Source organism: Molossus molossus, unplaced genomic scaffold, assembly GCF_014108415.1.
Source record: "Molossus molossus isolate mMolMol1 unplaced genomic scaffold, mMolMol1.p scaffold_m16_p_11, whole genome shotgun sequence".
NCBI classification, from domain to species: Eukaryota; Metazoa; Chordata; class Mammalia; order Chiroptera; family Molossidae; genus Molossus; species Molossus molossus.
In genome coordinates, this window is record NW_023425346.1 from 77,859,349 (window position 1) to 77,872,058 (window position 12,710).

The 12,710-nt window shown below is 42.0% G+C and overlaps 1 pseudogene; it reads right to left on the reverse strand.

Annotated features, from left to right (window-relative positions):
- Positions 1–922: 922 nt before the first annotated feature.
- On the reverse strand, positions 923–3,393 carry LOC118625043 (annotated as a pseudogene).
- Between the last annotated feature and the right edge of the window lie 9,317 nt (positions 3,394–12,710).

Consider the following 12,710-nt stretch of genomic DNA (forward strand, 5'->3'; position numbering starts at 1 on the left):
CTAGGTTCTTCAGCAAATAAAATGCAAGGGGGGAAATAAGAGAGAGGGGGAATTTACAGATTAAAAAAAACTTAAGAAGTATATAAATTAAACTCAATGTAGGCTCTTGTTTGGATCCTGATATGAAGAAACTAACTGTAAATACATTTATAAGACACTCAGAGAAAATTTAAACACTGACTAGGTATTTGAGGATATCAAAGAATCATTGTCAATTTTTAGGTGTAATAGTTATTTTTTTAAAAGATACATAACCATGGTGAGGGCTTTGGGTCTTTCAACTGTTTGTCTTCCCTTGTGTCATTTGTGATTTGTTTTAGATCTTGTTACTTTAAAAAAAAACTTTTATTTATTAATATTTGAATAGGTAATACATTCATAACAAGATCCAACAGATATGAAAGAATAAACAGTGAGCAACAAGTCTCCCACTCACCATTGTGGCTGAGCCACGCAGTTCCCTTCCCTGCAGACAACCAATGCGAGTCCTGTTGAATGCACGTTTGATGCAATTTTTGTTGTGAGTATTAAGTACAGACCCAACCTAATTTTCCCCCCAATAGTTACTCAGTTGTTCTAAAACTATTTAGTGTATTATCCAATTTAATGTTTAAAAATCATATGCTTGCCCTGGCCAGTTTGGCTCAGCGGTTAGAGCGTCGGCCTGCGGTCCGGAGAGACCCGGGTTCGGTTCCGTTAAGGGCACGTACTTCGGTTGCAGTTTGTCCCCGGCCCTGGTTGGTCGTGTGGGTGGCAGCCACTCGATGTGTCCCTTCACGTCGATGTTTCTCTCTCTCTCTCTGTTCCTCTCTCTCCCTCCCACTCTATCTGTACAAAAAATGGAAAAATGTCCTCGGGTGAGGATAAAAAAAAAAAAAAAATCATATGCTTTTTGGAAATTGTATGTTAATCTGAGCAATAACTAAATTGTATTTCTTCTTTGGTTGCTGAGGTGTATTAAATTAGAAGAAGATAATATCTTGATCTTCAACAATATAATTTCTACCTTGTTGTCCGTACTTTCCAGCAGCCTTGACCGCATTTTTTAGAACCTTCCTCTTTAAAATCTTTGTATTTCATTACTTTAGCCATAATGAATCCTTTTCTTTTCTTTTATCCTCACCGGAGAATATTTTTCCACTTTTGTTCAGATAGAGAAGGAGGGAGAGAGAGGAAGAGAGAAAAACATCAACGTGAGAGGGACACAGAGTATTACCTCGCACGACCCCAACCAGGGCCAGGGAGGGACTGCAAACCAGGTACTTGGCCGGATTGAACCCGCAACTCATTGGCCCACAGGCCGACGCTCTAACTGCTGAGCCAAATCGACCAAGGCGTGAGTCCTTTTTCAAAATCTGTGTGAATCCCTCCTGCAGTTTGAGGAGCCTTCCTCACTTTCCTAATGGTCCAGGCACACACTTCACCTGGGCCTGCAGTGAAAAAGTATTCCAGTTGGAGCCCTGCAAACCCAGCCCCAATGGGCTCGGGCAAAGCGCTTTGTGTCATGAGCGCTTCCAGATACCGCTGCCTCTCAGCGCTCCGTTCTTGCAACTTGAGTTCCAAGGCCCCACTGAAGGGAATGACCAAGGCACCTGGGTCATACCTGTCCACCCACTTAAAAAGTTTTACTAATCACTTGCTTTTCTTTTAATGTAATCTATTTCAGAAAAATTAGCCAAGTAGGCCATTGGTTTTGAAGTCAGAAGTATGTGTTTTTCAGCACTTATGTCTCTTTGTTATTCCAATCAGGATGGAAGAAAACAGGTTTCTTTTCATCAATAATCCAGGATTTGACTTTGCACATTATGTCATACTCAGGTTTTAGTTTTTATCTCCTCCTCTCACCGCCACTTTTTCTATTTCATCTATAATGGGCCCAATAATTACCTCATCTTTAAGCTGAAGCTCTTCGTGCATTATTTCTCTATCTTGAGTGGGATTTACACTTCCTTCAACATGTGTGATGTCATCATCTTCAAAAGCATGTGTTAAAGAGAACCCACTGTATGGGAGAACATATTTTCCAATGATACATCTGCTAAGGGGTTAATTTCCAAAATATATAAGGATTTATACAACTCAACACCAGGAAGACAAACCATCCAATTAAAAAATGGGCAGAGGACCTGAATAGACAATTTTCTAAAGAGGACAGAAAGATAGCCAATAGACATATAAAAAAATGCTCAAAATTTACTACATCAGAGAAATGCAAATTAAAACAACAATGAGATATCACCTCACACCTATCAGAATGGCTGTCATTAATAAGTCATCAAACAATAAGTGCTGGTGAGGATGTGGAGAAAAGGGGACCCTTGTACACTGTTGGTGGGAATGCAGACTGGTGCAGCCACTGTGGAAAACAGTATTGAGTTTCCTCAAAAAATTAAAAATGAAACTGCCTTTTGACTCAGTGAGCCCACCTCTGGGAATATATCTGAAGAATTCCAAAACACCAACAAAAAAGAATATATGCACCCCTATGTTCATAGCAGTGTTATTTATAATAGCTAAGATCTGGAAACAGCCCAAGTGCCTATCAGTAGATGATTGAATAAAAAAGCTGTGGAACATGTACACAATGGAATACTATGTGACTGTAAAAAAAGAAGGATCTCCTACCCTTTGCAACAGTATGGATGGACAAGGAGATTATTATGCTAAGTGAAATAAGCCAGTCAGAGAAAGACAAATACCATGTGATTTCACTTATATGTGGAATTTAACAAACAAAATAAACTGATGAACTTATATATGGAATTTAATGAACAAAATAATCTGATGAACAAAATAGAACCAGAGGCATGGATACATGGAACAGACTGACTGATGTCAGAGGGGAGGGCTTGGGGGGCACTGGAGGAAAGAAGGTGAAGAGATTAGCCAAAGAACATATATGCATAGCCTATGGACACACATAACAGTGTGGTGAAGGCCAGAGGGAGGGGTGGGTGCGAGAGCTGGGTGGAAGTGGGCAAAGGGGAGGAAAATGGGGGACATAAGTAATAGTGTCAACAATTAAAAAAAAGAAGGACACGTTAAGTGAAAGATTTCATCACAGGCTCTAATATGAGCTCAAAAGGCATTTCCCAGGTCTTGTCCATTGTGAGCTCCTTTTACAAGACCAGCAATATGCACCACATTTAGAAAGGCAGGAATTGTGCTTGCTAGGTTGTAGTAATGACAGAGAAAATAAAAATTTTCATCTGGAACAGGTACTTTGCTCTCATTAGGATCAGTAGTGCAGAATGGGAAGTTTTCTGCTGAAGCCTGACTATTGGTAGATTTTCCAACATTTGGTGATCCAACAATACTAATTTTCAAGGAGGTTCCAAATCTTCCAATGATTGTAGGTGGCTTAATTCCATTACCTTCTTTTTTGGGTAGCATCTGCTTGGGACAGGCAATGATATGGGGTCCCTGCAGCAGAAGCAGACATGTCCTACTGTTACTGTTGTAACTAGCTAGTTATTAATATTAGCAATAGGAAAAGAGCAAAGGGGAAGCAAGACATTTTGGGCATGGTCATCTGGGCAGCTTCACCACTGGTCCATTCCCTGCAAATCACTGAGGGAAGGGGTCCAACAAAGGGGAAGATGAACACATGAGCAGTGAAGTAAGGAAGGTGCTTGATGTCATTCTAACCTAGGAACAAGGTCATTGGCTAGAGGGGGTGGAGCCACTGCAAACCATGAAAATTTGGGAATACATAATCTCCAGACAAAGGAATTCTCTCCTGTTCCTCTCGCTTAGCTCCGGCTCCCTTGCACTTGCTCGTGCTCCCTCCACAGCCGTGTGGCCCTAGAAGCTGCAGACCCACTGCCATGCAGTCCCCACACACAGTGAACTGCAGCTGGGAACACACGCTAAGCCAGCTGGACTGGATTGTGCTTCAGTATGGAACAGAGGCTCTGGGCAGTGGCTTTAATACTAGCTCTGGTCGGCCTGTGGACCAGAGAGGCCCAGGTTTGGTTCCCGCTAAGGGCACGTACCGGTTGGGGCCGTGTGGGTGGCGGCCAGTCGATGTTTCTCTCTCACATCGACGTTTCTCTCTCTCTCTTCCCCCCTCTCTTCCTCCTGCTCTGTCTGAAGATAAATGCAAAAGTGTCCTTGGATGAGGATTAAAAAAAAAAAAAAAATCCTAGCTCTGCTGTAGATGAAATGTGATTTTTTCCTTGGCAGGAAGGAGGGAGATGGGACCTTGGAAACTCAGGGGTTTAATTTCACAGAAATAAAACTTTCCATGATACCTCACTCTCCTGTGGGGGCCTCTGGAAATTCTTATTCCAGCAGCACCCCAAAAATCCCACTTCTATTGGCAACAGATGGGGGCATGGAGAGCACCCCACCGATAACACTACCAGTAGCAGGAGGTGGGGAGGAAGGAAGGGAGATCCCAGGCTCAGCTGCCCAGCTTGTGATGCCCGCAGCAGTGGCCACGGTTAATTGATTTTTTACAAAGGTGCTCAGACAATTCAATGGTGAAAGATAGTCTTTTCATCAAATGGTGCTGAAACAATTAGACATCCATATGAAAAAATAAAAGAAAAAAGAATCTCAGCCTAGTCCTGGCTGGTTTGGCTCAGCGGTTGGAGTGTCAGCCTGCAGACCAGAGAGTCCCAGGTTCGGTTCCCGCTAGGGGTACGTACCCCCCCAAAAAAAGAATCTCAACCCAAATGTAAAACTTAAAAATTTTAAACTTCTAGAAGAAAACATAAGCAAAGATTTTATACAGAACACATAAAATGTAAACCGCAAGAGAAAAATTGGTATACAACACTTCATCAAAGCTTAAAATTTTGGTTCTTTGAAAGATACTTATTAAGAAAAAGAAGCGCTGGCTGGTGTTGCTCAGTGGTTAGAGCATCAGCCCATGTACTAAAGGGTTGCAGGTTCGATCCCCAGCCCTGGTTGAGGCATGTGCAAGAAGCAACCAATCAATGTCTCTCTCTCCCCGTCCCTCCCTCCCTTCCACTCTCTCTAAAAATCAATGGAAAAAAATATCTTCAGTGAGGATTAACAATAAACAAACAAACAAGCAAAAAAGATAAGCCACATACTACAAGAAAATATTTATAAAACACATATCTAATAAATATATGTATACAATATATAAAAGACTCTCATAACTCAATTTTCTTTTTTTATCCTCACCATAGGACATTTTTTCCATTTTTTTTTTTTTTTTGTTCAGATAGAGTGAGAAGGAGAAAGAGGGAGAGAGAGAGAGAGAGAGAGAGAGAGAAACATTGATGTGAAAGGGACACATTGAGTGGCTGCCACCCACACAACCCAACCAGGACTGGGGACAAACTGCAACCGAGGTACGTGCCCTTAGCGGGAACCGAACCCAGGTCTCTCTGGACCGCAGGCCAACGCTCTAACCACTGAGCCAAACTGGTCAGGGCATAACTCAATTTTTTAAATGAGCGAAAGGCTTGAGCAGCTATTTCACATACAAAGATGTACAGATGACAAATAAGGACATGACATGATGCTTAACACCATTACCTTTAGGGAAATGAAAACTAAAATTGCAATGAGGTACCAGCACACACTTATCAGAGTAGCTGAAATATAAAGAGCTGACAATACCAAGCATTAACAAGGATGCATAGTGACGGGAACGCTCAAACATTGCTGATGGAAAGGCAAAGTGGAACAGCCACATCAGAGAACAGTTCGACAGTTTCTTCTGAAGTTAAATAAATACCTTATGATCCAGTGATCTTTCTCCTAGATATTTTGTCTAGACAAAATGTCCATACAAAAACCTATAACAAATGCTTACAACAGCTTTATGTATAATTGTTAAGACTGGAAACAACCCAACGTCCATTAACTGGTGATAAACAAATTGTGGTGCATCCAAACAATGGAATATTACTCAGAAATGAAAAGGAACAGCCCTGGCAGTTTTTCTCAGTGGTTAGAGCGTCAGCCCAAGGACCAAAGAGTCTTGAGTTTGATTCTGGTCAAGGGCACGTATTTTGGTTGCGGTTCATCCTGGCCCTGGTTGGGGTCGTTCAGGAGGCAACCAGTTGATGTGTCTTTCTCACTTAAATGTTTCTCTCTCTCTCCTCCCTCCCACTCTACCTGAAGATAAATAGAAAAATATCCTTGGCTGAGGACTAAAAAAAAAAAATTAAAGGAATAAACTACTGGTATGGCATGGACGGATCTCAAAAGCATTATGAGTGAAAGAAGCTATACATGAAAGGCTACATGCTGTAGATTCTACACATATGTCATTCTGGATAAGGCAAAATTATAGGGACAGAAACAGATTAGTCTTTGTCAGGGCATGGGATGAGGGAAGGGAACTGATTACAATTTCTGATGAAAGTGTCAGCCTGGTTATAGGCACGCTTATCTCCATCTCATAGGAATCTAACTGCACGGACATATATTTTATAACATATCAGCTGGGCTTCTTGAATGAGAATACTGTTTTCTAGAAAATTAGAATTCCTCCGTGTGTTTTCTTAAACGAAAAATAGGTATTGAGAGGCCACTAGAGCTATTGGTGAAAAGACAGAAAGTGGATAGGAAGAATCAAGAAACTCTTTACAGAGGAAGTAATCATAATTACGATTCAAAACAAATGCATTACTGGACTTCCGGTCAAGATGGCGGCGTAGGTAAACGCGGTATCGCGTCCTCCCACAACCACATCAAAGTTACAACTAAACTACAGAACAACCATCATTCAAAACCACCTGAAATGAAGCTGAATGGAAGTCCTACAACTACGGAATTTAAAAAAGCAGCTACATCCAGACTGGTAGGAGGGGCGGCGGCGCGAGGGGTGGCGGCGGCGGAGCAGCAGCGGCGAGACAGGCTGGTCCCACACCCACATGTGGCGGATAAAAATCAGGAGGCTCCCACGGTTGGGAAGGTCCTTCCGGAGGACTGAGGGGTCCCCGTCCCACACCAGGCGCCCCGCTCAGGGTTCCAGTGCCAGGAAGAGAAGTCCCCATAACTTCTGGCTGGAAAAACCAGCGGAAACTGGGGCTCGGGGAAGCTGAAGCTGCTGAAGCCCCAGGCAGCTCCCTAAAGGGCCTGCGCATGGACTTATCGGACTCTCTCCCTCTAAGCTCGGAGGGGAGGCAGCTCAAGGGGCACCAGAGACACACAGGGAAGAACTGAGCTGTTTGGCACTGGAGCGAGGGCTGGAGAGGGGGCTTCCTCGGGGACAAACGTGCTGTAAGAGGCCTTTGTTCCCTTTGTGAGCCCTTCCCGGGGGCGGCAGACAGAAGCCATATCTGGGACTCCAGCAACCTGGCTCACACTGGGAGCCCCGCCCTGCTGACTCCCTGAGGCCCGGCCCCGCCCCACACAACTTTCAAGCCCACCCAAGCTGTTGCCACTTGCTTAACCATAGGATTGGCCGGTCTTGGATCCTGCTTCACTTTTTCCCTAAATTCTTTCAAACAAGCAGCACCGGGTCTCAGCGAGCCCCATACCTCTCATTAAGTAATACACAGAAACAAACACAGGGAGGCAGCCAAAATGAGGATACAAAGAAACAGGTCCCAAATGAAAGAACAGAACAAAACCCCAATAAAAGAACTAAGCGAAAGGGAGATAAGCAACCTAACAGATGCTGAGTTCAAAATACTGCTTATAAGGATGCTCAGTGAACTTAGCAAGGGCCTCAAGAGCATAAAAAAGGACCAGTTAGAAATCATGGATACACAGTTAGAATTGAAGGAGGCATTAACTGAAATAAAGAATAATTTACACAGCTTCAATAATAGAGTATGTAAATCCAAGGAGCAAACCATCGATTTGGAATATAAGGAAGCAAAAAATCCCCAATCAGAACAGCAAAAAGAAAAAAGAATTAAAAAAAATGAGGATAGTGTAAGGAGCCTCTGGGACAACTTCAAGCGTGCCAACATTCGCATCTTGGGGGTGCCGGAAGTAGAAGAGAGAGAAGAAGAAATCGAAAACCTGTTTGAAACAATAATGGCAGAAAACTTTCCTAACTTGGTGAAGGAAACAGACATACAAGTCCTGGAAGCACAGAGTCCCAAACAAGATGAACCCCAGGAGGCCCACACCAAGACACATCATCATCAAAATGCAAAAGGTTCAAGACAAAGAGAGAATCTTAAAAGCAGCAAGAGAAAGGCAGCTAGTTACCTACAAGGGAGTTCCCATTAGGCTGTCAGCTGATTTCTCAAAAGAAACTTTGCAGGCCAGAAGGGAGTGGCAAGAAATATTCAGAGTGATGAAAACCAAGAACCTACAACCAAAATTACTCTATCCTGCAAAGCTGTCATTTAGAATCGATGGACATATAAAAACTTTTCCAGACAAAAAAAAGTTAAAGAAGTTCATCACTACCAAACCGTTATTATATGAAATGATGAAGGGTCTTTTTGAAGAAAAAGATAAAATGTATGAACAAACAAAATGGCAATGAATACATATCTACCAACAATGGAATCTACAAACAAAATGAACAGGAAGTACAGAAACATTCTCATAGATACAGAGAACATTTTGTTGGTTGCCAGTTGGGAAGGGGGTTGGGGGAATGGGTGAAAAAGGTGAAGGGATTAAGAAGTACAAATTAATTGCTAGACTGACAAACCTCAAAGGGAAAGGGGTTGGGGGGGTGGGAAAAAATAAACCAAAGAACTTATATGCATAACCAATGGACACAGACAATAGTGTGGGAAAAGGTGGGAGGGGGGCGGGAGTGGGGAGGAGGGGGTCAATGGGGGTTAAATGTGGAACATCTGTAATACATTTTACATCCCACAATAAAGATTTGAAAACAAAACAAAACAAAAAAAAACAAATGCACTACTGCCCTGCCGGTATGGCTCAGTGGATTGAGCATCATCCCATGGACTGAGAGGTCCTGGTTCGATTCCCAGTCAGGGCACATGCCCAGGTTGTGGGATTGATCCCCAATAGGGGGCATGGAGGAGGCAGCCAATCGATGTTTCTCTCTCACATGGGTGTTTTTTTCCCTCTTTCTAAAAAATCAATAAAAACATATTTAAACAAAAAAACCTAATGCATTGCTACATATCATTTCAAATGGGTCTGGGTAAGAGGTTGAGTTAAGCTAAAGAAAAAGCTTCAGTGACTACCCAAATCAGGGTGGGTTTGGGTATGCAGGTGAATTGCTCTGTGTAATGAAGGTGAAAGGTCAGAAGGGAGGAAGAGTGGGAACCAGAAGAGAAGAGAGCATGTGTGAAGGTGGGAGAAATAAACAAACCCCAGGGAGAGCACACCAACAGGCTCTCTCTCTGACTCTGCCGCCTTCTGCAGTTATCAAGCACCTTGTGTGTGTGTGTGTGTGTGTGTGTGTGTGTGTGTGATGGATTATCTAAGCAGGGACAGGCCGGTTCATGCCCCCGGGGAGGCTGTGTCCCCAGCTAGCCTTCAGCGGGAGCCAAGGATGCCACCCGCCATTGCTCTCACCTCTGTCTCTGGAGATGTGTCTTTGCTAGTCAGCCAGAAAGTGCTTCCCCAGCCCTATCTTGGAGGAAAGTTTCTTTCAAAGTTCAGTCTAGGTAGAGAAAATTGATGCGTTCTCATACTAGAATAGTCTTTGAAGAGGATACTCTCTGTTTCTATTACAACCAAGGACATGGATTCTTTCCAGATATACTTGATTCTTCTAATAAAAAAGTGCTGTCTTCTGTCTGTGTGGTGTTTGGGCACAAGGTTAGGATATCTTGGGAGTTTGGAAAAGGTTAGCCTAACCTCTTAGCACCTTCTCTGCCGTCTTTTTAAAACATCGACGTGAAAGAGACACATCGAGTGGCTGCCACCCACACAACCAACCAGGGCCGGGGACAAACTGCAACCGAAGTACGTGCCCTTAGCGGGAACCGAACCCAGGTCTCTCTGGACCGCAGGCCAACGCTCTAACCGCTGAGCCAAACTGGCCAGGGCGCATTTAATACTTTATTTAATATGGGGTTTGTTCTTAGTTTTTTGCTAACTAATCTTTATCACATGAAGATGGAATCCTGTTAATTATATTTCACTTCATGTTTTTATTAGGAAAAGCTGCTGATTTTTTCAAGTGACGTTTTGATATATTTTCCTGACTTTTCTCATTTAACTTGTCATGTTTATAGGGTTTTTTTTTTTTTTTTTACTATATTGCTGGATTTCATTTGCAACACAGTATTCTATTCATTTAGAAATTTAAAATTCATATCTATAACTGAAATTGTCTTGTAGTTTCTTTTTTCTATTTGTCAAGCTCTGTGCCTCTATAGCACCCTAGCCATAATTCTGTCAAGTACTTATTACCCTGATGAAAATTGCATATCTAATTATCTACGCATCAGCAACTGAGGAGCAGGGACCAGATCTTATTTGATTATCTGTCCTTTGTGTCAAGCACAATGGCTAGAACATTATGGGAGCTCGGTGAGTCTGTGGTGAATGAGGGAATGAACAGTTTTAGAAATATTTTCCTGTAATCTAATTTTACCTACTGTAAATTTGCCATATCTGATCTTTATACCTCTTTTGTTCCAATAATAACATCCATGTTTCTATCTTCACGAGTTCTCCTGTAGAAATACCATTTATTGAATACACTATTGCAGTTAAAATGAATAAACTGAAGCCACGTGTATCAATATCAATAGATCTCAAAAGTACAAGGTTAAACTCAAAGGCTAGGTATAGCATGACACTATCTATATAGAGTTTTAAATATGCAAACAATACTATGCACTTGAGCCAGTTGCCTCCTTTTGGCTCTTAACCCCACTCAAGTCTTTCTGCGCCCTGTTCTGTAACGCATGGGGCTGGAAACCTATAAACTACATGTTGCAGGCTCCCTTGGTTTTGCCAGTGCTTTGCATGGACCGAGAGATTAGAAGACAGAAGAAAGGGAGGGACCATTTCCCCGTCTGTTCCTGGCGGAGCTTCGGGCAATGGGGCAGCAGCGATGGCAGCAAGTGACTGGAAATGAACATTTCAGCAGTGTCAGTGGCTATTATAGCAGCAGCAGTGCTAACATGTAGCAACCCAACAGGAAAGAAAGCAAGTGAGCAGACACTCTGATGTCATTCTTCTTTCCCCCTCGACCTCCTGCCAGCACTTCCCACTGGCCAAACCCAGCAGGAAGTCAGAGGTAAAGGAGTCCAGTGGGGCAGTCTGTACCACTGTTTTCTAAACACAAAGAAAGGTGAGGACTTGATCTGGAGGGACCAGTGTATGAAAGTGAATATAGCTCCCTTATCCCATTCTCTTCCAAGCCTTTCTTATGTTTGTAACCAATCCTCAGCATTAAATCTCCCTTTGTGTGAAATACATAAAGTGGTTTTTTTTTTCTGACTGGACAGTGACTGATTCAGTATAGTTCATGGATATAAACATGTGTAGCAAAGGAAAAATAACTTGCATAGAAACAATAAACTCTGGATTCACGATAATGGTTATCCTTGGATGGAAGAGAACAGAATGGAATTGGGGATAAGTACACAGACAGCATCCTCTGTCTCTGAAACATTTAATTTCTTAAGCTGAAAGGTGAATGAAAGAATACTTAAATGTTATTTCCTATATTTTCATATGCCTGAACTAGTTAGCCATCCTCATAATTGTGTGTGTGTGTTTATGAGTACATAAATCAAAGAATGAACAAATGAATGAGACCTAACTCTACATGCTGACATTTTGACTCTGTCATTTATAATTTTTTGAACTGAGATAAGTCAAGTTACTGAAGCTCTCCTTGCCTTTGCATCCTCCCCCATAAAGATAAGGACAATAGTACCTACCTTCAGGACTATTGTGATGATTAAATGGGATAATAGATGCAAAGGTCCTTGCCTAGCATAGGGCAAGCCCCCAGCAAACCATAGTTTCTTTCTTCTTGAACTTTCAGGAATAATAAGAATTTGATTTTGATAAACTTTGAATTTCAACAATTATTTTATGCCTCAAGGAGGTGCTTTTTCTTTCTTGTTAAAAGCTTTTAACTTTCCTCTTCTGATTACATGAGTAGTAGCTGTTCAATGTAGAAAATTTAAAAAATACAGAAACATACAAGAATGAAAATGTACTGTAATTCTACCCCTGCTAACTGCTATAAATGTATACGAATATTAAAAATTAGAATAACAGTATATAGTTCTGTGACATGGTTCTTTAACTTCACAATATAAGGTAATCATTTTCCTATGTCCAATATTCTATGCCATCACTTTTTTTTTTAATCCTCACTCGAGGACACTTTTGCATTCATCTTCGGATAGAGTGAGAGGGAGAGAGGGAGGAAGAGAGAGAGAAACATTGACACGAGAGAGACACATCAACCAGATGTCACCCACACGACCCCAACTGGGGCCGGGGACAAACTGCAACCGAGGTACATGCCCTTAGCAGGAACCAAACCTGGGTCTCTCTGGACTGCAGGCCGATGCTCTAACCGCTGAGCCAAACTGGCCAGGGCTATGCCGTCACTTTTGTTGGTTGTATAATAGTCAGGTATTTGGGATGTTTAGGTTTTTCTAATATTTCACTACTCTAATCAATGCTGCAATAAACTTCCTTGTTGATAAGTCTTTGCCTGAATATCTTATTTTCTTGAACAAAATACTTGAAGAAATCTTGGTCAAATTGTATGTGCATTTGATGACATCTTATACTTATGGCTGGCTGCCTTGCTTTTAAGAAAGATTGTATTAAAAGAAAGAAAGAGAAAGAGGAAGAGG